This window comes from Hyperolius riggenbachi, chromosome 6 (assembly GCF_040937935.1).
Source record: "Hyperolius riggenbachi isolate aHypRig1 chromosome 6, aHypRig1.pri, whole genome shotgun sequence".
Classification (NCBI taxonomy): Eukaryota; Metazoa; Chordata; class Amphibia; order Anura; family Hyperoliidae; genus Hyperolius; species Hyperolius riggenbachi.
In genome coordinates, this window is record NC_090651.1 from 323,451,628 (window position 1) to 323,476,794 (window position 25,167).

Sequence of the window (25,167 nt, forward strand, 5' to 3'; positions counted from 1 at the left end):
TCGGAATAGATAGGGCCAGGATAGTCTGTCGAAGGCCTTCTCTGCATCCAAACTCAGGAGCAGAGAAGGCCTGCCACTCTGACTCATAAGTGAGATAAGATTTATTGCTTTCCTGGTGTTATCCCCAGCTTGGCGTCCTAGGATAAAACCTACTTGGTCATTATTAATAAGCGTGGTTAGAATAGGGTTAAGACGATTGGCCATGACTTTTGTTATAATTTTCAGGTCTGAGTTTAGGAGAGAAATAGGTCGGTAACTTTGAGGGAGTTGAGGGTCCTTCCCTTCCTTGGGTATTACTGTGAGTAAGGAAGCTAGCATGGATGAGGGGGGAGAGTCTCCTTGGAGTATTTTGTTTGCCAGTTTGATTAGGTGTGGAACTAGTTCTGATTTAAATGTCTTGTAGTATGAGTAGGGGAGACCGTCTGGACCAGGGCTTTTGGAGGAAGGGAGAAGTTTAAGAACCTCAAGAATCTCAGTGTCTGATATTGGGGAGTTAAGTAGGGTTAATTGAGCCTCTGTGAGGGTTGGGAGATTGAGTTTGGAGAGGAATGAGTCTAACTTAGGGAGAAAGGTGGGCTTCTTAGATAGGTCTGGTAAGCTATATAATTGTGAGTAGTAGTCAGAGAAGATATGGGCAATTTTCTGAGGATCGTAGTGTATTGTGCCCTCTGTATCTTTCATGGAATAGATCAGTTGCTGGGCGGATTTAGGATTCAGTTTTCGGGCTAGTATGGTGTGGGGTTTGTTGCCCCTTTCGAAGAAGAGTTGCCTCGACCACCTCAGGCTTTTCTCAAGTTGGAGAGTCTGTAGGGAGCGGATTTCTTGCTTTAAATTTTGTACTATGCTAAAGTGTTCTTGCGTAGGTGATTTTTTATAAGTTGACTGAGCCTTAACTAGGGTGGCATGGAGGGACAGAAATTTTTGAGAGGAGAGGTTTTTTCTCCTGGAACCTTCAGCAATGAACAGTCCCCGCACAAATGCTTTATGGGCCTCCCATAGAGTGCCATAAGAGGATACAGTATTAGTATTTGTGTTGAAGAATGACCGCAGCTCCTCACTAAGTTCTTTGGCGAAAGTTTTATCCCGTATGAGTCCTGATCTTGTATTTTATTTGATGGTTCTCTTCTTAAAAGAATAAAAATTGAGGGCTCGTTCACACTAAGGGCGTTTTTGCCTTTTTTTCAAGCGCAGTCGATTTTCAAAATCGCTTTAGAAACGCTTGTGCAATGATTCCCTATAAGAGAGTTCACATCTGATCTGTTTGTTTCCGATCCGCTCAGCAAAGCGGTGCCTTTACCATTTTTGAGGTGATTTTGCCTCAATGGAGGCTGCTTTCACAGTGGGACGTTACAGGCGCACGTTAGAGCAGCATGTAATGCAGCCCAACGCACAGTAATGAAAAATCAATGGGCTGTTCACAGTACATTGTAACGCTACACGTTAAGTGAAAGTACTGCATGCAGTACGTTATACACGGCTAAGCCACGTTAGACTGTTTGCACATGCTTAGTAATGTTGGAGGAGGAGGGGAGAGTCCGCTATTGCGGCCAGCCACATGGATTATTAATATTCACTGCACTGTGTGACGTGCAGTGTTTACTTCCTGGAGCGCTCGCTTTGTGCGGCGATTGGCTGGCGGGATCACGTGGTCCGCATGCTTCACATAACGCGTCTCAATCTCAACTTCAACACCAACATGCATTGCGTTAGGGGCACGTTATGCGACCTTAATGTCGCATCTAACGCAACGTCTTAGTGGGAAAGAGGGCGGAAGGTATAGGAAAAACACAAACTCTCAAAAAATCGCTTTGTGCAGCTATTACGGTCGCGTTATTAAGAATAAATACATTGTATTTATTATTTTACGGGTCAAAGAGTTCACTTCCTGACTTGCGTCAGGGAGTGAATTAAAAAAACGCTCTGGAAAAGCGCTTAGAAAAGCGATTTTAATAAAAAGGCGCTGCCCACCCAATCGCCAGGAATCACAAACAAAATTGCGTAAAAAAAAATGCCCAACGCGAATGCTAACATGATCAGAACGCAATGTGAACAAGGCCTAAAGGTTTGTGTATGTTATGAAGCTGTTAAATTCAACAAGTCATTGAGGTCTTAACTCTCCTAAATGTGTATCATCTGCTCCAAACTTGTTTAAAGTGTACCCGTGGCCACATGTGACATGATGAGATAAAAATGTGTATGTACAAAACATATTGATAACCAGTCCGTTTCACTTGGATTTATATTGTTTTATTTTGCTACCTGAAGGAGTTAATTTCTAGGCATGGAAGTTGCAGCTTTTGTCTTGTCGGGAATATAGTAATATATATATATATATATATATAATAAACAAGTTACAGCCATAAATGTTCTCCTGGCAATATACAACTTCTGAGAGCAGGGGGGAATAGAAAAAGGTCAATAGTTCATGTATTTTCATTTAGGGAAACTTAATAAGCTGCTACTGAGCAGAGACAACAAAACATTGAGGCTAGGAATACACTAGACAGAAACGCTAGTAAACCTCCTTAGCGGTAACCCCGTGTGTGACACGGGGTAAGCCGCCGGAGGGTGCCGCTCAGGCCCTGCTGGGCCGATTTAAAGAATTTTTTTTTTTTGCTGGACGCAGCTAGCACTTTGCTAGCTGCGCCAGCACCCCGATCGCTGCCGCCGCGCGCTCGATCGCCGCTATCCGGTGCGGCGCGCCCCCCCCCCCAGACCCCGTGCGCTGCCTGGCCAATCAGTGCCAGGCAGCGCCGAGGGTTGGATCCGGAGTCCCAATGACGTCCCGACGTCGCTGACGTCGGTGACGTCATCCCGCCCCGTCGCAATGGCGACGGGGGAAGCCCTCCAGGAAATCCCGTTCTTTGAACGGGATTTCCTGATCGGAGATCGCCGAAGGCGATCGAAACGGGTGGGGGGATGCTGCTGAGCAGCGGCTATCATGTAGCGAGCCCTGGGCTCGCTACATGATTTAAAAAAAAAAAAATTTTTTTAAAACTGCTGCGCTGCCCCCTGGTGGTATTTTTCATACCGCCAAGGGGGTTAATGGACCACATGAAAAAAATGCATTTGTTTGCATTCTGCAATGTGCGTTTTTGAAAACGCTGAACTTGCTACATATTTTTCCGAAACGCATTTAAAACGCACATAATGTATGTCAATAGTGACGCAGAGGTGTTGTATTTTATTGTGTTTGATGATGTATTTCTGCTTTCTGTTCACTTCCTAGTGATAAGTATAAAACGCATACAAAACGCACAAAAACACACTTGCGATTCATATGCATGAAACGCAAATGTATTAAAATGCAAACAAAATGCATGTGCGAAATGCAAATGCACTCAAAGCATACACAAAATGCCACTTATTATGACAAAAAATGCACAAAAATGCATATGCAACAAAACTCAACCTTTTACACAACGCCTAGTGTGTTCCCAGCCTCAGGCCTGGAACCCACTACAAATCGCAAATTGTTAGCGCAATTGCTAGCATTTTTAATTAGTGCTTCGTAAGCGATTTCATGAGCGTTTTCCAGAGATTTTGGTAGCAATTTTAAAACTGTAAGCTTTTTGCCAGTGATTTTGTAGCGATTTGCGATAAGCGATTTTAATTCTGATTGGTCCTTTTAATTTATTTTAATTTATTTTACAGTTTGCAGTAATTTAAAATCACACATAAATCGCTATGTGTAGTGATTCATGAGCGATTTGCCAGCGCTTATATACTTTACATTGAAGCGCAAACGCTCCCAAAATGTCATGCGATTGCGATTTTGCTAATCACAATCGCTACTGTGGAATTTGTTACATTTATTTACATTGGCAGAGCGTTTAGGAAAATTGCTAGCAATTTAACCACTTAACGACCAGCCAACGCCGACAGGCGGCGGCTGGTCACAGTGGTATTTCCATAGAAACGGCCGCTGTTTCCTGTCAGTTCACGGAGGTAGTCTCCGTGAACAGCCTGCGAGCCTCCGATCGCGGCTCGCAGGTGAAATGTAAACACCCGGGGAAGAAATCCCCGGTGTTTACGTCGCACGGCGCTGCTGTCATAGCAGCGCCGTAAAGGAGATCGGCGATCCCCGGCCTCTGATTGGCCGGGGATCGCCGCCGTCTGATAGGCTGAAGCCTATCAGAGGCGGTACAGAACGGATCGCCATCCTGTGCCGCCCATAGTGAGGAGGGGAGGGAGGGGGGAATAATGCTGCGGAGGGGGGCTTTGAGGAGCCCCCCCCCCACCCGCTAGACACAAACAGCCGGCGGTAATCAGACCCCCCCAGCAGGACATCCCCCTAGTGGGGAAAAATGGGGGAAGTCTGATCGCCCTGCCTGCCACACGATCTGTTCTGGGGGCTGAAGAGCATTAAGAAATAAGCCGGTCCTTAACACTCCCTTAATGCTCAAAAAAGCGCTCTAGTTGGTTCCAGGCCTCAATCTACTTTGTAAATTTTTCCTTTCCACCAGAGCTTCCCTTGCGGGGTGCTCTGGTGAAGACCCGTAGTCACTTAGACCCCATGCCTCGGGAGAGCCCATGCCTCCCATTAGTGGTAGGATCAACAGAACCTGCTCCTGATCGCAACAACAGCCCATCACATCCTGCAAAAATGAAACGAATAGAGTGAAGACTAGAGGGAAACTTTAAGAAAAAAAATGTATTTGGATTGGTTAAACATTTTTTAATTTTTTTTTTTTTAGTAATTCTCATTTTTTATTCAATCAGAAGATGACTAATGTGCCATGTTTTTTCTTCACCTGCTATCTCAGTGGGGGGACGCACGTTCAAACGTAAATTGGTCGCAACCTGCGCAGATACCGCACAGCTAATTAGTATGCTGAGATTTTTCAGCAAAGGAGCCTAACTTTTATCTGTGCACAATACGGAGGGAGCTGCGCTGTAAGTACAGATCTTAGCGCTCGGGGAAATTCTCTGATCCTGAATCCGATGTCCTGGATAAATAAACACGGCTTGCAATAGGAAGAGGGTTTTTCTTTGTCTTCTCAATAATATTGCTTCATTTTATTGCACCGCATTGCAGTTCTGTTGTTTTCTTCGACTCGTGGCTAGTATATAATGCGTCTCATTTTGCAATGGGATGGGATCTTACAATATGTATGAATGGACATTATGCTGCAGCCTCTGGCTTTTAGGCGTTTATATATTTAAACAATTTACAGACATGTTCTGTAATGCATCCTGGTCGTATCCAATAATAAGGTCTTGCAAACTCCAGAGGACAAAGTCAACTGTGACAATTGGTAAAAAAAAAAAAAAAAAAGAGCAAAAGGGAAGTGTTCGGAACACTGCACCAGAGGCACTTCCCAGTATTGGGTAGCCCTAGGTCGTCCTCAGTGTAGGTAGCCAGACATTCCCCCACCAGTATAGATAGCCAGAAGTAATGCCTTCCTCAGTACTGTATAGGTAGCCACCCAGTATAGGTAGCCAGATATGGCCCACCATATAGCTAGCCAAAAGCCCCCCCCCCCCCCAGTATTGAATGTTAGAAGGACCCCCTGGTATAGGTAGTCAAGGGCTCCCTCAATATAGGTATCGAGAGGGTCCCACTATAGGTAGCCAGAATTAGCTCCCCAAGTATAGGTAGCCGTAAGGACCCCCTAGTATAGGTAGTCAGAGGGCCCCCAGTATAGGTAGCCAAACGTTGTCCCGCAAATATAGAATGCTAGAAGGACCCCCCAGTATAGATAGTTAGAGGTAGCCCCCTCAATATAGGTATCTAGAGGGTCCCCACTATAGGTAGCCAGAAGTAGCTCCCCAAGTATAGGTAGCCATAACCAGCCTTCAGTATAGGTAGGTAGAAGTAGCCAGTATAGGTAGCCAGAAGTAGCTCCCCAAGTATAGGTAGCCATAACCATCCTTCAGTATAGGTAGGTAGAAGTAGCCAGTATAGGTAGCCAGTATAGGTAGGCAGAAAAGCTCTTTAGTATTGGTCTCATTTTGCAGTGGGATTTGATCTTACAATATGTATGAATGGACATTATGCTGCAGCCTCTGCCTTTTACACGTTTATATATCTAAACAATTTACAGACATGTTCTGAAATGCATCCTGGTCGTATCCAATAATAAGGTCTAGCAAACTCCAGAGGACAGTCAACTGTGACAATTGGTAAAAAAAAAAGAGGAAAAAGGAAGTGTTTGGCACACTGCACCAGAGGCACTTCCCAGTATTGGGTAGCCCTAGGTAGCCCTCAGTGTAGGTAGCCAGAATTTCTCCCACCAGTATAGATAGCCAGAAGTAGTGCCTTCCCCCCTATAGGTAGCCAGAGATGGCCCCCGTATAGGTAGCCAAACTTACCCCCCCCCCAAGTATGGAGCATTAGAAGGACCCCCTAGTGTAGGTAGTCAGGGGTAGCCCCTCAGTATAGGTATCGAGAGGGTTCCACTATAGGTAACCAGAAGTAGCTCCCCAAGTATAGGTAGCCATAAGGACTCCTCAGTATAGGTAGTCAAAGGGCCTCCAGTATAGGTAACCAAACGTTGCGCCGTAAATATAAATTGCTTAAAGGACCCCCCAGTATAGATAGTTAGAACTAGCTCCCTCAATATAGGTATCTAGAGGGTCCCCAATATAGGTAGCCAGAAGTAGCTCCCCAAGTATAGGTAGCCACAATCACCCTATAGTATATGTAGGTAGAAATAGCCAGTATAGGTAGGAGGAAAGGCTCTCTAGTATTACATAGTTACATAGTTATTTTGGTTGAAAAAAGACATACAGTACGTCCATCGAGTTCAACCAGTATTGGTGGTCAAAAGGTTTTACAATAGGCAAAAACAGACTAAATAATACATAAAGGGATATTGTAAAATAAAAGCAATTTTATTCATTACATTCATTCCCTCTTTAATTCTTTAGACTCTTTTTGCTGTGAAGCACACAAATACTGTATATACTCGAGTATAAGTCTAGAAATTTAGGTCTGATTAACTTCATAAAAGTATAAGGGTCGACTTGTACACGAGTCACAGGCAACACTGAGCACTGAGTTATGTATGTACTATTACTGACATTCCCATTTGCTGCAATTTACCCAGTGGTAATTGATACTTTGAGGAAAGGAAATGCCAAGAAATCACAGGTCTGAAAGTCCGGGCCACAACAATTAACAAGGAAAGGGGCAGGGGGAGGGGGGGGGGAAATACTGGGCTGTATAAAAGGGAGTGATTATTTGCTGCACTTGGGGGCCTGGAGGAGTTATTGGCTGCACTTAAGGGACAGGAGGGGTTAATGGCTGCAATACCATTACCGATCTCCAAGTGAAGCTATTAACTTTGCTTGGTAGACTTATACTTGAGTCAATAATAAATTCCAGCTTAAGAGGGTTGAATACTGGAGTTGACTTGTGTTTCAGTATATACGGTACATGTACTGTATACACTCACCTCTTTGTATTATCGCCTGTGTATAAATGTTCTACGCTGCTCTTTATCACCGGAGGCTGATAAAAACATCAGAGACGTAATGGGGAAGGAATTTATACTGAGACCATGAAATTAAATAAAAACAAAAACTAACCATGCATTTTTTTCATCTTTGTTTGACTTTGAAATTAAATCCGTACTAAAATAGATTTATTTAAAATGTTCCATGTATATCAGACATTACTGCGTTGTGATAGAGAAAAGACAGATATATACTGTAGACAATAACAGGTTCTGTTTATCAGACTCGGCGACTGCAGACTTTGATTTTTTTTTCTAGTCTGAAGCTTTTCCGTGAGTTCAGGAAAGGTCTCGTTTCACTGTTTTGTGTTAGGATGAGATGGATACACATAATATAAAAGGTTTTATTTATGAGCCATTTAGTGCTGAGACTTTACTTTTTTAGTGCTTCAGTCTTGCTTTATTGCAACAGTAAAGCAAGACTCCTCTGCCCGTCAGACTAGCAAGTTCAACTAAAAACCAAAGCCAAGAACTTTATTTGTTACTGTATATTAGTATGTTCCTATTAAGACAATGGCATTTTTTTTTACCTTTTAGCAGCCAAATAAAGTAAAACTTTATTTGGCTGCATAGCCGTATTTTTCCTGGCGCTGGGGAGATGTGCCTCCTCTGGTCAGGCAGGATAGGCAGGGTATGCAGGGGTGCCGGAAGTGTTTTTTATAGTTACCGTATTTTTCGGACTATAAGATGCACCTAGGTTTAGAGGGGGGAAAATCAGGGGGGAAAATATATACTAAACTTGGTGCATTCATGGTGAAAGGGCATCTTGGGAATTATGCCCCGTTTTTACCTCATTGCCCCTTTATATCACTTGTGTTTCCCCTTGTCCCCCTTGTGTCCTCCTGTGTCTGCCTCTGTCCTCGTGTCCTACTCTATGCCCCTTTGTGTCCCCCTTGTGTCCTCCTCTATGCTCCCTTGTGTCCTCCATTCGTCCCCCGTGTCCTCCTTTGCATAGGCACAGTGCAGGGAGTCTCTGACATTGCGGCCGGTTGGAGGTTCGTATTGGCAGGTGCTCACAAGTCACGAACTCCCTGCATTTGGAGTCAGTGACTTTTTTCCCCTACTTTTGGGGGAAGAAAAAGTAAGTCTTATAGTCCAAAAAATAAGGTACCTGTTCCCGGAATGTGGACCGGCTTCTTCTGTACATCCATCTGTGGCACTGCACTCCTAGCACCCTCTTCTGACTTCCCATCACATGTAAAAGGATAGTGTCAACAGTGCAGCACCAACATGTGATCAGAAGCCAGAAGAGCATGTATAGTGTATCGTCGCGTGTGGACGGAGAGGAGAAGGCGGTCCAGTGTCTGGAACAGGTAACTATAAAAAAAACACTCCCTGCGCTGCTTTGCATGACCCCAGTAGGAAGAACAACGAGTTCTGCTGGCTGAGGTTTAAATGAGTGCAGCATCTTCAAATGAAATATTCGTTTGAAGATGTTACAGGGTTATATATGCAAACACTGTACCGTACTTTTAATCATTACAGACAATTTTTATGTGAGCTGCGCCAGGGAAATTTGCCCCATAGGCACCCATTTTAAAACAAGGAAATACTGACTATAGTTGAAAATGTGGGCACGGGAAGCACCTGATAAAAAATATTGAGCAACAGAGGTGCCCAAGCAAAGTAGTGGCAGCAGAGTATGTAGGGGAACTCCGCAGGAATGGTGACGAGCATGCTGGGAGCAGAAGTTCACCAAAGTTTGGGTACAGTTTAGCTTAACTCCAATGCAGTATAGGCGGCAGTAGAGTTCTGCTACCGTGTAGCTGAACTATGTAGGAATTGCGGCATGCATGCTGGGTGCAGTAGTTCACCGGAATATGGCTACTAGGGATGATCAATGATATGCACATTTTTCTGAGTGGATGCCAATTTTTATGCAAATATATGCAGTTTGAAAATGGACCAATCAATTTTAACCCAGGTTTAAATTGATTGGTCCGTTTTCAAACTGCATGTATTTGAATACAAATTTGCATAAACTCGGGAGAATTTGCATATCATTGATCATCCTTAGTAGCCATACTTCGGTGAACTACTGCACCCAGCATGCATGCCGCCATTCCTACATAGTTCAGCTACGCGGTAGCAGAACTCTGTTGCCGTCTGTATTGCATTGGAGTTAAGCTGCACTGTAGCCAAACTTTGGTTAACTTCTGCTCCCAGTCCCAGCATGCCCACCACCGTTCCTGCAGCGTTCCCCTACATAGGAAGTATTTGCATCAATCCTAATGGCTACACAGTAGCTGAACCATGGTGCAAAATAGCAGTGAGTGGGGGGAGGTTCATGATAGACATAGATAGGGGAGGATTAGGTTGAGAATTGGGGTACAGAGGATGATGGTAGAATATTGGTATACTTACCTACATTCTACTATTGGCTATATTGATAATTTTACCCATATTCTACTATTGTAGAATATTGGTAAATATTACCAATATTCTGCTTTAGCGGATAGTAGAAGATTAGTAATATGGCCGATATTCCATTAATGATATTTGGAGTCCATTTTTCAATGTGCCTTTTTATTTTTTTTTCAACCATGTTTATTGTAAAAGCTTGTAAAATACATGGGATACACTGAAGCTTTGAGAACAAACATTGAACATTGGTCAGTTCCATACAGAAGCATAAGAAAACACATCAACTAAAACCACGATGGTTATAAGTCTTGCGAAATGATTGCAGCTTGAACTTAAACAACAATAAATATGCTACTTGTGCTGAGCATACACGGCTCGATTTTGATGCTTGATTCTCCCGCTCGATCGATTCCCTGCTCAATTCTGCAGGCAATTATCTTATCTTCTGCTTGCTTTCCTTGTCTTTTTGCCTTGTCTTCAATGCAGAGATCGGACATGTTGGAAATTATCTATCGAGCCATCTAAATGGCTCAGAATCGAGCCGTGTAGTCCCAGCATTATATGGGATGCTCCGGTAAGAATGATTAATATAAAGTATGTTAATAGAATCAAGCACAGTGGAACTATTGTGAATCAACAGGTGGATATACCTCTTCTGTAGAGTACACTGTCTATATTCCCATCAGAGAACTGACATCAAACTGGAATAGTATACAGTATCTTTGAGACAAGGCAGGGTCCCATCTAAATTGAAGCCAGGGTAATTTCCTCTCCATGTGCCTTTTTTGTAAATGTAAGTCTTCTTTTGTTTAGTAATACCTTCATTTTGTATGTTTATGTAGTGGTCATGTGCTTGCCAAAGCTCCACCTCCTACACTCCCCCTCTGCAGGTTCATCTTCAAATCATTACTTTGTACAGCGCCACGGAATATGTTGGCGCTTTATAAATCAATAATAATAATAATAATCATTCATGCAGCTATTGGCCTAGATCTGTGGGTGGAGCTATGGCCATGACTGCCACTTTCCCTCCCATAAGAAAAGTCCTATGGGAGCTGGACATTATGACACGCTTCCAGGAAGTGTAGAAGCGAGCCGGGCCATATGCTAATAGGACGAGAGCCAAAATATTCTCGAGTCAAATATGAGGCCATCTGTGCGTCAACTAAAGCCTGGCCAAAACTCTCGCTACAGGGCTATGATCTCAAGCCCATTAGCAAATCTGTGGCAGAATGGCATGAATTCTTTGCATTCGTTGACTAAATTTTTGCCACAGCTGTACCTACTTTAAAGAGGAACTGTAGTAAAAATAACATAATGAATAAAATTGCTTATTGTTTACAATATTCATTTATAGATTATTTAGTCAGTGTTTGCCCATTGTAAACTATTCCCTCTCTCTGATTTACATTCTGAAATGTATCACTAGTGGTGACAGTGCTGCCAGGTGATCTGTACAGAATGCTTGTGACTGAAAGTTATGCACAGAGGAAGATACTGTTTGCTTGGTAGTTGGAAAAAGCCGTTATTTCCCTCAATGCAACAAGGTTCACAGGCAGGAAACTGTCATGGCAATGTCATGACATCACACTGTGGGAGGGGTTTCACCACATTATCAGCCATACAGACAACCCTGATGATCTATTTAAAGAGAACCCGAGGTGGGTTTGAAGAATATTATCTGCATACAGAGGCTGGATCTGCCTATACAGCCCAGCCTCTGTTGCTATCCTAAACCCCCCTAATGTCCCCCTGCACTCTGCAATCCCTCATAAATCACAGCCACGCTGCTGACAAACAGCTTGTCAGAGCTGGCTGTGTTTATCTCTATAGTGTCAGTCTGCTGCTCTCCCCGCCTCCTGCAGAACTCCAGTCCCCGCCTGCATCCCTTCCCTCCCTGCTGATTGGAGGGAAGGGACGGGGGTAGGGACCAGAGCTATGCAGGAGGCGGGGGAGCAGCTGAGACTGACACTACAGATGTAAACACAGCCTCACAGCACGGCTGTGATTTATGAGGGATTGAAGAGTGCAGGGGGACCTTAGTGGGGTTTGGGATAGCAACAGAGGCTGGGCTGTATAGGCAGATCCAGCCTCTGTATGCAGATAACATTCTTTAAACACACCTCGGGTTCTCTTTAAGAAAAGGTAAAGATTTCTCATGGGAAAGGGAGTATCAGTTACTGATTGGGATGAAGTTCAATCTTTGGTTAAAGTTCCTCTTTAGGGTTGTGGTATATTCTGCCTCCCATCCTCTTCCTACTTTTCTCTATAGAAAAGGTGCCACTCAGTTTCTTACCCAGTGTCACCAATAGGAGGAGACATGGCTACAGGAGCCACTTAGTCGCACTCTCAAAGAGGTTGGGATGCAATGTAGGGATGTGGGAGGGGCACAGCTGACCTGCAATTCATCCCCATGGGCTGAGGTGTAGCCTAGAAAAGGGGTGGTGCCTGTAAGTATTAGTGCAGGGTTGGAGCTCTTCAATGGGGGTGTCATTAATGGGGATGATCAAAGAGATGTAAATCCTTCCAAGTTGATGCAAATGTATGCAATTTGTTTATGCAAATGTATACCTAGGTTTAAAATGATTGGTCCTTTTCAAGCTGCATATATTTGTATAATTTGCATAATTTCAGAAGTATTTACATCTCATTGATCTCATTGATTCCTAGTCATTAATCCATCAGGAGGAGAAGGGGTAAAAAAAAAATATGTTGAAGAGGGACTTTAAAGAGGAACTCCAGTGAAAATAATTTAATAAAAAAAAGTGCTTCATTTTTACCATAATTATGTATAAATGATTTAGTCAGTGTTTGCTCATTGTAAAATCTTTCCTCTCCCAGATTCACATTCTGACATGTATTACATGGTGACATTGTTACTGTGGGCAAGTTATGTAGCTGTTCCTAGCTGCTCTGGCTGTTACAGACAGCTTTAAACAGCCATTTCCTGTCTGTGAACATTGTTACATTGTGGCAGTTTGCCCAGAGTACTGCGGTACCAGAGCCTCTTGTGGGAGGGGTTTCAGCACAAAATTAGTCACACAGCGCCCCCTGATGGTCTGTTTGTGAAAATCATTCTATTTCTCATGTAAAAGGGGGTATCAGCTACTGATTGGGATAAAGTTCAATTCTTGGTTGGAGTTTCTCTTTAAATTAGTTTAGAACTAGAATTGCATTTTAAATGATTTGTGGTTGAAAAGGTTATTATAAAAATGTTGCAGTTTTCAAAAGATAAAGAAATACCTGCTGTAGCGATTTATAGATCTTCAGCAACCTCCACTGTCTGCTTGGAGGTTGTTATTTTTTTTTTTTTACAATTTTCATTGATATATTATTTGTTGTCCATTGTAAAATCTTTCCTCTCCCTGATTTACATTCTGACATTTATCGCTGGTTTTGGCATCTTTAGTTCTCCCTCGTGATCTGTACAGAATGTTCATTATGAGAGAGAGTTCTATGCACAGGGGGAGATACTGCTTGCTTGGCAGTTGGAAATGGTTGTTATTTCCCACAATACAACATGTTCACAGACAGCAAACTGGCAGGACCATGGTCCTGACATCACACTATGGGAGGGGTTTCACCACAATATCAGCCATACAGACCACCCCCCCCCCCCCCTCCCCTCCACCTCTGATGATCTGTTTGAGAAAAGATATAGATTTCTTGTGGGAAAGGGGGTATCAGCTACTGATTAGAACAGTGGCGAACAAAGCCAACAGTGGGCCCCTGTGCAGAATAAGAAGGGGCCCCATGTGAGTGGCCATAATCATGTCAGATTACGGTTGGATCCAAATAATGTTGAGAACATAAAAGTGCATGAATCTAGGTTACATTCTGTAGGCACCGTATTAATGTAGCACACATTTCATGCTTGTGTATGACTGGGCCACAAGCAAATATCACTGTGTCCTTATGGGTTTCAGAGAGAAATACACAGAGAAGAGCCTACAGAATAATCATGCCCTAACTATGCTGCAGCTGCATGGGCCCCAGAGGCATGGGGCCCCTGTGCTGCTGCATGGCCTGCACGGGCCTATGTCAGCCTCTGGATTCAATGAAGTTCAATCCTTGGCTAAAGTTCCTCTTTAAAGTCTCTTTAGAAAACAGCACCTTTGTAGCTGTACATACCTTCTTTAAAGAGGAACTTCAGCCTAACCAAATATACTGTCATTAAGTTACATTAGTTATGTTAATTAAAATAGATAGGTAATATAATCTCTTACCCTCCCAGTTTTAAAAGAACAGGAAAAGGTTTGTGATTTCATGAGGGCAGCCATCTTTTTGGTTGAAAGGAGGTGACAGCCAGGGAGCATGAGACACAGTTCCAACTGTCCTGTGTCCTGATCACCCCTCCCAGTTGCTAGGCAATGAGAACAACAACATCAGAAATCCCATCATGCTTTCCACAGCATTAGGGAAAAATGCCCAGGCAGTTTTCTTTGATGGGGCGGAGCTTAGCTAAAATGCTGCTAAAAATGAGGCTTTGGTAAGAAAAACAAAGTTCTGATGCTGTGAAACTGTTAAAGAAACACCAAGCCTTTTCAGTTCCGCTGAGTAGATTTTTAGTCTGGAGGTTCACTTTAAAGAGCGGTTCCTCTGTATACAGAATTCAATGTATCCCCTCCTTTTTTTCATCTCATATAGAGAGAAAAAATTCTACATTTCATGTTTACTCCCTGACACCAGAGGCATCTGTAGCGCTGAGAGTTGACAGCATTATATCCCAGTTTCCCTACAGTAGTAAATTAGTTAATTGGTTTGGTTTCCTTGGTTGCCATACAATTATATCTTTTGACCTTAACCCCTTTCAATTTGTTTTCCATTCTCCGTTTCATTCCTCTCCTCCCGGTGTTATAAAGTTGAATTGATAAAGCTATTTCATTAGAGGTAAATTGGCCTGGAAAATTGTTTCTCTGGGGTTTTTTCGCAAGACGTGAGGCGTGAGCATCGCTGTCTGTGTGCAGCCATAGATTTTTTTTATACTTATTTATCATTACGGGGTTTTTTTTTTTACTTTGTGGCTTTTGTGTTGCTTTTTATGTGTTTAAGTTTTTGTTGTGAGCGTGTGTCTACCGAGAGGAGGCAGCTCGGCGCTTTTTGTTTCTCATCACAAATGGATTTGTAGCGCCACAGATCGCTGGCTCTGACAAGCCATACATATTTATCAGGTTGGAAGTGGGACATGGCGGAACGCAGACAAAAACACTGGCTGCGGAGACGGGAAACAGACAGAGTGAAAAAAATTCTGATATATGTTCTCTGAAAACACGTTCCCGGTGCCAGGGAGCGATCTCCTAAAATGACGCAGCGCTGCAGTCTATTCTTTCCTTTATTTTTGTTGTGCCGAGGCATTAGGATACCTTGTGGGCTCGCTACCTAACTTTCATAGCCCAGAGGTCGCATTTTGCTAGCGAAAATATAAAGTATAACTCCACCCAAAATGTACTTGTAGCAGGGCTGGATTTCTGGAAAGGCGACAAAGGCCTGGGCCTTGGATGGCTGCAGCCCACGGGTGCACCTGGGCATGAGAGACGGGTTGCTACATATGAAAGAGGAGGCTGAAAATGAGGAGCAACACATGAAAAGAGAAACTGATGCCCAGGGAGCTGTTCATGACAGAAAGGGGGTGCTATACATGGGTATTACACATGAAAGAGGGGGCTGCACATGGAATGGGGGGGGGGGGGGCGCTGCACAAGAAAGGGGAGCCACAACATACTTGGCCTAGGGGCACAAAAAGTATAAATCCAGCTTTCAAGTAGGGTGAGGGTGCCCATGTACAGTATATCATTTCTTGTTTGCCTGGAAAGTCTGTTTTGTATCTAAATTATACATTTTAGTTTGCTGTAAATCTAATAAGTTTACAAGATTTAATTAAATCCCACATAATAAAGTATGATGTTCTCACCCCCAGGGTCTGTATTCCCCATATGGGCTTAAGATCTTCACCCCCTGTCTGAAATTGGGCCCTGGCCATTATTTTTCTTTCATAGCCGAGGATGCAAAGGATGCTGGGAGTGGTTGATGTCATGACTCCACCCCCATGTCGTACTCCTAGGCCACACCCACTGTGAAAAGAGATGTAATCTGAGCCTTGAATTCGCTAAGGGCCCTTTTAAACTTAATGTGTTGGTATGCATTAGTACGTGTTGGTGCAAAAATTTTTCCGTAGCAGTGCATTGTGAAGAAGATTTCAGTTAGAACGCGTATAGAGGGAACTGTGCCATAGGAAAACATGGGCATTACTTTGAAAACTAGTGTGAGAATCCGCTCAGCTGCCTGCGCAGGCAGGCAGCCTTTTGACCATTGTTTAGGTTTGCTTGTTGCAGGACTCTGGAAAGGAGACCTTCTGTCAGTTGTGCAGCTTGTGTTGCTGAGGGATTTGCATACATTAGTCATGCAAATCCCTTACCTGCCTTCTTTTGATGACTGGCACTATAAAAGCATTCTGCTCCCAGAATGCTTTGCTGGACATTTCCCTTTCATGGTCTGTTCCTGATGGACACTCCTGGAGTGTCAGCCATTCCCGTTTGTTAAAGTTATCTTAGTGTAATTCGTGGGAATGCACTAGGCAAGTTCCCTAGTGCAGTTAGGATTGCATTATCTGTTTTGCCTGTTCCGTCTGTCTTGTGTTTGGATCGCACAAGCCCTAGCGTTAGCGGCTGTGGATCCTTCTGATTGAGTCTGGAGTGTAGGTTGGAACAGCGGTTGTTTCTGCCTACCTCATCTGTTGTGTCTCCTGGGATCGCGCTAGCCACTTTTCGCTAGCGCTGTGGATCCTTCTGTTCTGTCTCCTGGGATCGCGCTAGCCACTTTTCGCTAGCGATGTGGATCCTTCTGTTCTGTCTCCTGGGATTGCGCTAGCCACTTTTCGCTAGTGCTGTGGATCCTATCTCTCGCTTGTCCCTGTTTTCGTGTGTCTGTCTTGTCTGCTACGGACGCTTGCTGGAGGCTCGGTGAGGTAACCGTTAAGCAAGCGTTCGCGTCCTCTGTTTCATGTTTGTCTGTCGATGGTTAGTTAGGCGTGCTTGTCTCTATTGTGCTTATCACGTGGAGACCGCGCATAACCGCGTGCACTGTTGCGAATGAGTGCGGTGTTCGCGGTTAGCTAGCGTTTGTTATTTTCTGTATCTCCTCATTGTATGATTTGCTGTGCCTTTGCTACCCTTGTGCGCTGTCCTGCTCTGTCTTGTGTCTCTATCGGCAATCGGCAATCTTGTGATTGCGTTCCCACTTTGTTTCCGCTGTTGTGTGTTCACTGTCGCTGGGTGGCGGCTAGTTTGGTGCACACACATACATCCTGTCCCTGTGCTCTTTCTCTTTAAGGGCTCTTCAGCCCCGTTTATCGGGTTCTGTACAATTCCCATCTGGCATCTGTGGCTGTGCAGCGGCGGTGTTCGCCTGCACTCCACAGCGCCATCTGCCGGTGGGAATTGCCCTCTGCGGGTGCATAGCACCTAGCCTGGGTTTCACAAAATCATACGCTGGTGGAGGAGTTTCGTTGTGTCAGTGCGCGTCTTGTGCGCTGACCACAAAAACAACCCCGCCACCGTTACAACTAGTTTTTCTTTCAGTTATAACTGAGAGCAACAGATTACGTGTAAAAGGGCCCTCACACTCGTAACCGACAACATTTAAAGAGAAACCTTAACCAAGAATTGAACCTTATCCCGATCAGCAGCTGATACCTCCTTTCCCATGAAAAATCTTTTCCTTTTCATCAGGGGAGTCTGTATGAGTGATATTGTGGTGAAACCCCTCCCACAGTGTGATGTCAGGACCATGGTCTGACATCACACTGTGGGAGCCTTGTTGCATTTTGGGAAATAACAGTATCTCCTTCCAGTGACATCACCTGCCAGCAGTAAAAATTTCACCATGTGATAAATGTCAGAATGTAAATCAGGGAGAGGAACGATTTTACAATGAGCAAACACTGACTAAATCATTTACATAATTATTGTAAAAATGAAGCACTTTTTTATTATATTATTTTCACTGGAGTTAATCATTAAGATACTTTTATTTATCTGATGAAGTGGGCTGAGCCTGAGACCTATGAAACGCATTGCCTGCTGTCCCTGAATTAATACCTTTTCGGTTAATAATTGGCTTGTTCTTCTTAGAAGGTAAAACATTACACTTCTCATCTATGTGGCAGTTTTTAGTTGCTACCTATCAGTGGCACCACCACCAGTGTTCCACCAGGCTTAAATCTCTGTCATGGTTCAGTTTTCAACACCTTGGGCTCGATTCACAAAGCGGTGCTAACAGTTAGCACGCTGGTGAAAAGCCCTTTATCACGCCTAAACTCAGTTTAGGCATGATAAGTTTAGGTGTGGTAAGTTTAGGTGTGATAAGTTTAGGCATGATAAGTTTAAGCACCAACTGGGTTAGCACCGCAGTGCACAGCTGATCAAAAGTTTTGCGCTATCAAAGACTGGTGCACTTCGTATAAAGTTTAATGGCGCTGCTTTGGGTGCGATATAAACTTATCTAAACTTATCACGCCTAAACTGGGTTTTCACCAGCGTGGTGCAATGGTTATCACGCCTAAAGTCTCTAACTGGGTTAGCACCGCTTTGTGAATCGAGCCCCTTATATCAAAAATATACTGTTATAAGACATATAGCTTAAAAAAGTATAAAAAAACAAGGAAACTGACTTGAAAGTGAGTGATGTGTACTGTGAAACAACTGTAACTTACCACGAAAGCCAGAAATCCTGCAGTGGGCTGTATAGCCTCTTATATAGCCTACGTATCTGTCTTACCACAGTAGTAAACACATAAAGGAGTCAGTCTAACAGGAAACCCATTAGTGAGATGCTATGGTATATTTTTATGGAAGATATATGTTCAGTTTTCCTACGAGTAACATAAGCAGTCTTTTTAGTTCCTAGCCAGAGAGACGTATTTCCAGCAGGTGGGGGTGTTCAGTGACCTTTAAGTTGCAGCAGATGGTAATGAATTGCTGGTGTCCTGGGAGTGTGAGTGATGGCTAATGATGATCATGAGTTTATAGAACGGCTGGCAGTGTTATGGGTCACAAGCAAGAAAATAAAATGATTCCCCCTGGTGATTATATGGTTTCTTCCTCACTGAGGTGGGAGCAGAGCGCAGGCTGTATTGATTACCTCATAGTCTGAAGGGAAATCAGATATTGAATACCCACGGTTCTGTTCTGTGTACACTGTGCTCTACTATATATGCCTCAGCCAGCGCTGTCCTTTACACTGTGCTGCCCACTGCCCAGTATATACCTCACCATGCTTTATAATATACAATGTGACTGGACCGTACAGGGGAGGGGGGGTGTTAGTGTCTCTGGTCTTTAGTTAGGCGCTTTGGCTCCCCAGCCACTTCCGGGAGAAGGAGGAAGTATTGTTCTTGTCAGTGGCATACCTACAATTCATGGGGTCCCCCAGTTAAACTTTGATGGAGTCCCCCCAATGGTCACACCCCTTCCCTTGCCTCCCTTTGGTGCCCTTCACAGCCTTGGAGACCATCTCGCAAGGGTCATCAAACAAGTGTGGCCATCATGATCTTCACACCCATAACAAGTGTAACCACAAGAACATCTGATCTGAAGTATATTCCCCTGTATCAGAGGAAGGGAAGGTTAGTAGTTGGAGGCCTCCCACAGCTCCGGGCCTTCTTGCGATCACAGCAGACAAGCTTCTAGCTACAGGCAGCAGCCTTGGCTATAAGGGACTCAGTGGTTGTGGTTTAGTTAAGGTGTACAGAGGTGCCAAGCTTAGATTGGACCCCTTGCTGTTTGATCCTCCGTTTGTTTATTGCCTGATGAAGCGGGATTGTGCCCGTGAAACGCGTTGCCAGTTGTCACTAGGAGTATGCGAATAAATTGTTATTACCATAATCGACAGCATCGTGTCTGTTTGGAGTGCCTGGTCCACCACCGCCTCCTGAACGTTTTAGACGATATTTAAGCATATTTTATCCTTTTGGGGCCTCTGTACACCTTTACTAAGCAAGTCATTCACCCTTTGTGGAAGGGTGGTACACCCTCCTTTTCTTCTATCCACAGAGAGCGACATCTTAATCCTGAGTGGGGACAGGTCTACGGTAATCTCCCCACCTGCTTCTACAGTGGTTGCCTTGGTGGTAACCCCGGTTTGTAAGCATAATACTTAAGTTTCATTTACTCCCTCCTTTTCCAATACATACTACACTATATTGGGCTCTCGGTCTTCTGCTTTTTATTTAGTGGTTGTGGTTGCATTGGGTCCCCTGGGCCATGGGGGCACACCAAGGTCCCCCCTTCAACTGCTGTGTTAGCTCTTCATTGCTGCTGATGATTATCTCTATATGTGCTTGAGCCTTGTAGGGTCCCTGCATCTGGCTATCTATGCTGGGTTGGAGGGGACTACCTCTGTGGTGTAATTATTGTTTTTTTTTTTTGGGGGGGGGGGGGCTTAGATCACTCCAACTCAGTAATCTTTTTTAAGCAGCTTGCGGACCAAAAAAGTGTGGGTACCCATTACTTTAGATAGAAGCTTTGGACTTAGTCTAACTTTGGCAGCTGCTGGTCCCACGCTCCGTCATTGTGCCGCATAATATTACGTAGGCGCATTTGGGCTCGCCACTAGGGGTGCCGTTGCTCTGGCAGGGTGTAAGGCTATGTGAATCAAAGTGTTGTAAATTCATAACTGGCTGCAAATTAAACTACAAAAAGATGAGTGCAGCAACAATCTATATTTATGGCATTTCTTTTAGATTTTTTTTTTTTTTTTACTACAAAAGTGGAATTTTCTTTTATTTCACTGGAAATCTATTGCTTAAAGTGAACCTCCAGACTAAAAATCTACTCAGCAGAACTGAAAAGGCTTGGTGTTTTTTTAACAGTTTCACAGCATCAGAACTTTGTTTTTCTTATAGAAGTCTCATTTTTAGCTGCATTTTTAGCTAAGCTCCACCCCATCAAAGAAAACTGCCCCGGCTTTTTCCCCTGATGCTGTGCAAAGCATGATGGGATTTCCTATGTTGTTATTCACGTTGCCTAGCAACTGGGAGGAGTGAGCAGGGCACAGAACTGTGTTTCATGCTCCTTTTCACCTTCTTTCAACCAAAAAGATGGCTGCCCTCAGGAAATCACAAACCTTTGCCTGTTCTTTTAAAACAGGGTGGGTAAGAGATTGCATTACCTATCTATTTTAATTAACATAACTAATGTAATTTAATGACAGTATGTTGTTTAGGCTGAAGTTCCTCTTTTAGGGCAATTTTGGGCCAATTGCGTTAGCCATAAATAGCGATCATGCTGACCATTGCATCATAGCTTGCCAAATATTTATTTTTATAGTAGACAACATCATAGGCTACAACGAAGAACATAGTGATTAATTCATTTTAAATCCAACACTGCGTTTACAGTTTGCCGCAGATCACTACTTTATAAAGTAGCAGAGTATGGTGGTAATGAGAGTCTATGGACCATTCATTTCTCCAGTGCACAGTAACAGTCATAACTAATGATCTGTTATCCATTCAAGACAATCATCTCCAATTTGGGGGGGAATTAGGGAACTGACGATTAAGCACTGATCCCCAGTAACTATCAGGGCTGTGTAGTCGGTACAAAAATCATCCGACTCTGACTCCTCATTCTATGAAACCCCCGACTCCAGCTACCCAAGATTGCATCCGACTCCTAAACTCCGACTCCACAGCCCTGGTAATTATAATATGATTGTCATTTTTAAAGTGGAGATAATCTAGTAGATGCCTGTGTTGATTTGCGCTAATCAGGCACCCAAGCGGTGAGTTGGGTGCCCGATGCGGCTAGTAGCTATTCAGCTATTTAGTAGAAGATACTAGGAGGGGGGAGTTAGGGATAGGCATTAGGTGGGGGATATTTTAGGCACGTGGGGGGTTGTTTTTGTCACTTATAGAGAAGGTTTGTTTTAGGCACTAAATTGGGGGATTAGGGTTAGGCATCTACAGGGGAGGGTTCAAGTGAGAATGGGTGCCAGGTAATGCTTGGTAAAATATTGAGTACTGTAAGTTATAGATATTTTACTATTAGCGGCACCACCCAGCACCCTATTCAATCAGTGCTGCCCCAATATGTATTAATTTCAGCGGAGCAGGCAAAAATGGTGCACAGCGCCAACAGTATAAAAGTGGTGCCACAGTAATGTACATAAAACAATATTTATCGTTTATATGTTAACAAACGTTAGGCAGCAAGGGTCGGGGAGGGAGGCAGCGGGACACTAGGCAGCGGGGTGGAGGGAGTAAGATTAGGTGGAGAGAGGATTAGGTAGCATTGGTATACATTACCTTGTCCCCGCTGGCGATCGCTCCTTCACTTCACCGCCTCCAGGCGGTTTCTGTCCATCTCTGGCTTCGCATACACGCCGGCGGCGTTCTGAAGGAGCATAGCGGCTGACGTCAGACTCTATGCGCCGCTAGCGTGTATGCGGCTGTTACCCGGGGAGATGTATAATGTATAAATGCACTACATTACATACATTTATACATTTTGTGGGCAGCGGCGGGGCAGACAGCGGCGGCTCAGCCGATTCCCTGATGATTTCATGCTGAAATCGGATGGGAATCGGCGGCCTGTAGTGTATGGGCAGATTTGATTAGAGACAAATTTATCTCTAATCAGATTCAATTAGAGATAAATTTGTCTCTTGGTCGAATCTGCCCATACTCGTTCTAATGTATGGCCACCTTTAGTGACAAAGTTGTAGGGTGTAAGCTCCTGAGGGCAGTGATATGAGGCAGGGATTACACGCCATACAATTTTTTAAATATCTGTTCAATTTAAGAATTGCAGTCAATTTTTCTGACTGATTGTAACATTTTAAAAAATTCTGACCAATGTACCACACACCAAAGTTCAATTTTTCCCCAATTATAATAAAATGATTGGAAACTCTGACAAAATGTCTAGGGTGTGTATATTAATAATACTTTATATAATAATCTTTAGAAAGATTGAAGAAAAATATCTGGCATTCCGGATCGATAAAAATCAAAGAAAACGGGCACTCCGATCGAATGAAAAAAAACCTTTAGATTTTTTCCGGAGATCCGATTGTTTTTATTGAATTGCCATAAAATTGGAATATTTTTTGTATCTTGTGTGGCCACCTTTAGACTGTAAGCTCCTGAGATCAGTGATCTGAGGAGGAGGGGCCGCCTCTCCCACATAAAGCACCTGTAGGTACTTGGAAGCAGGCGGCGTATTCTGCAGTATACAGTGTGCTGGGATTTATATACTCTGAACTGTCTGCCTCTTGTTACTGTGACACCATAATGACATAGCTGTGACTGTTATTTGCATGACAGAAGGAAGCATTCTATCACTAGAATGGCTGCGGTTTTGCATAGCCAAATATAGTTTTGGAACAATTTGTTGTCAGCATTCCTGATGGCAGGAAGATTGCAGATTCACTTTATCACAGCAGGTCTCTTTTTACAGTATATTTGTGGAAGCTGAAATAAATGTATAAAGTGTTAGGGTAATTTGTGTACTCGTGTGTGGCTAAAATGCAGTATAATGGCATCATTGCTTTTACTGTAGTTCTGTATTAAAGTGGACATGAACTCTTGCACAGGACAAAGGGAAATCATCGAGAAATGCACCCTGTATGTATTTAGAGAGTTTAACCTGTCTAATTCCTTTTCTGCCTGCAGTGGCTTAGCTAAGGAGCTATGGGCCTCGGTACAAGTTTTACATTGGAGCCCCCCTCCCCCCCCCCCCCCCCCCAAGTACTCTGTACAGAACTATTGATACTGCGCACCAAAACCTGCTAAGGACAGCCACAGTGTCAGAGGTGCAAGAAGGGGATGGGGAACAACTTGTTAATGATTACTACTGACACTGAAGTGAAAAAAAAAAAATCTAGAAAAACATTATAAGCAGAGACATAAGTCTAATATTGTTTCCAGTACAGGAAGAATTAAGAAACTCCAGTTGTTATCTATGCAAAAGAGCCGCTGAGCTTCATGACTTTCAAAGTTGCAAAGAGCTCTGTGTTCCGAAGTCACTATTTTTCTCTGCAGAGGACAGGTCAATAGTTCACTGGCCTGCTTTGTAAAATCATTTAGAATTCTGAGTAGTGTGTAAACTGTAAATAATAGAGAATGATGCAATGTTATAAAAAAAACACTATATAACTGAAAATAAAAATTTGAGAATATTTTCTTTGCAACTAATGTTCTAGTAAATATCTGTACTACACAACCAATTCATTAGAATCATATTTGTTTTTTCACTTCATTGTCTCTTTAAAGCATCTATAGAAGTGATTATTACAAGCACCAATAAAGAGCTAATACAGTGGTTTAGGGAGGGCCATATGGGGCCCCTCAGGCCCAAGAGCCCCAATGCAGTCGCAACCTCTGCAACACCTATTGGTACGCCCCCTACCTGCTGGGTAACCCCACCATATGTCAAGCACTGACACACGTGGCGTTGCAAGTACTGCCTTTCGGCTGCATTTCCTGTTTCTGGAAGGCTCTCCGTGGCCGGCCAACGGGAGACTGAATTGTTCAACAAGCTCAGCCTCCTGTGAGAAACAGGCCTGTCTTGTTTTACTGAGGTTCTCTCACCCCTATCAGTCAGTTTTGTTCATCATGAAAATGGATTGCCAAAGGCATCTTAGAACAGGGTGCTCAGTCAGAGGTGAGAAGATTGAGACTTGGACCCCTTGCAGTGAATGTATATGGACAGCTTTAATATAAATGTTGTAAGATTAATAGGCTTTAATTATCGGCTGTGAGGTTGGCTGTATTAACAAGGAAAAGCAACTTTGCAAAGATATATCTCAGTTATACTGATTGTCTCAAGAAGCCATCTGCTCAAGTGTCTTCACCTTAAATGCAGGTCTTACTTTAATTGCCTTAATTGCAGGAGTGTTAAATATTTCCAAATTGCCACCCTAATGATAGTACTATTGCTGTAATTACAGATGTTAAAGGGAAACTATTGCACATTGTATTTTATCGATTCCTGAAGTTCCTTAAAGTGACACTGAACGAAAAAGAAAAAAAAAACACTTATGATATATTGAATAATATATAATGAATAATATATGTAGCATGGATAATAAATAGAACATTAGTAGCAAAAAAAAGCATTTCATATTTTTATTTTCAGTTATATAGCTTTTTCTTTATAACATTGCATCTTTCTGTCATATTTGCAGTTTACAAACCTCTGTATTTTAAACTATGAAACAGAGCAGAGCTAATGACCTTTTGAACTTCCTGGCAGTAAAACCTTATCTGAAGCTGTCCCTCACTGTTTATTTGATAAATAAGTGCTTCACAAAACCGCACTGTAGTCGACCCAAATTGGGTCGA

At 43.3% G+C, this 25,167-nt stretch overlaps 1 protein-coding gene across 7 annotated transcripts in view; it reads left to right on the top strand.

Moving 5' to 3' along the window:
- The window catches only part of SYT3 (synaptotagmin 3), a 404,209-nt gene that overhangs the window by 320,273 nt on the left and 58,769 nt on the right, over positions 1-25,167 (top strand). The window lies entirely within an intron of this gene.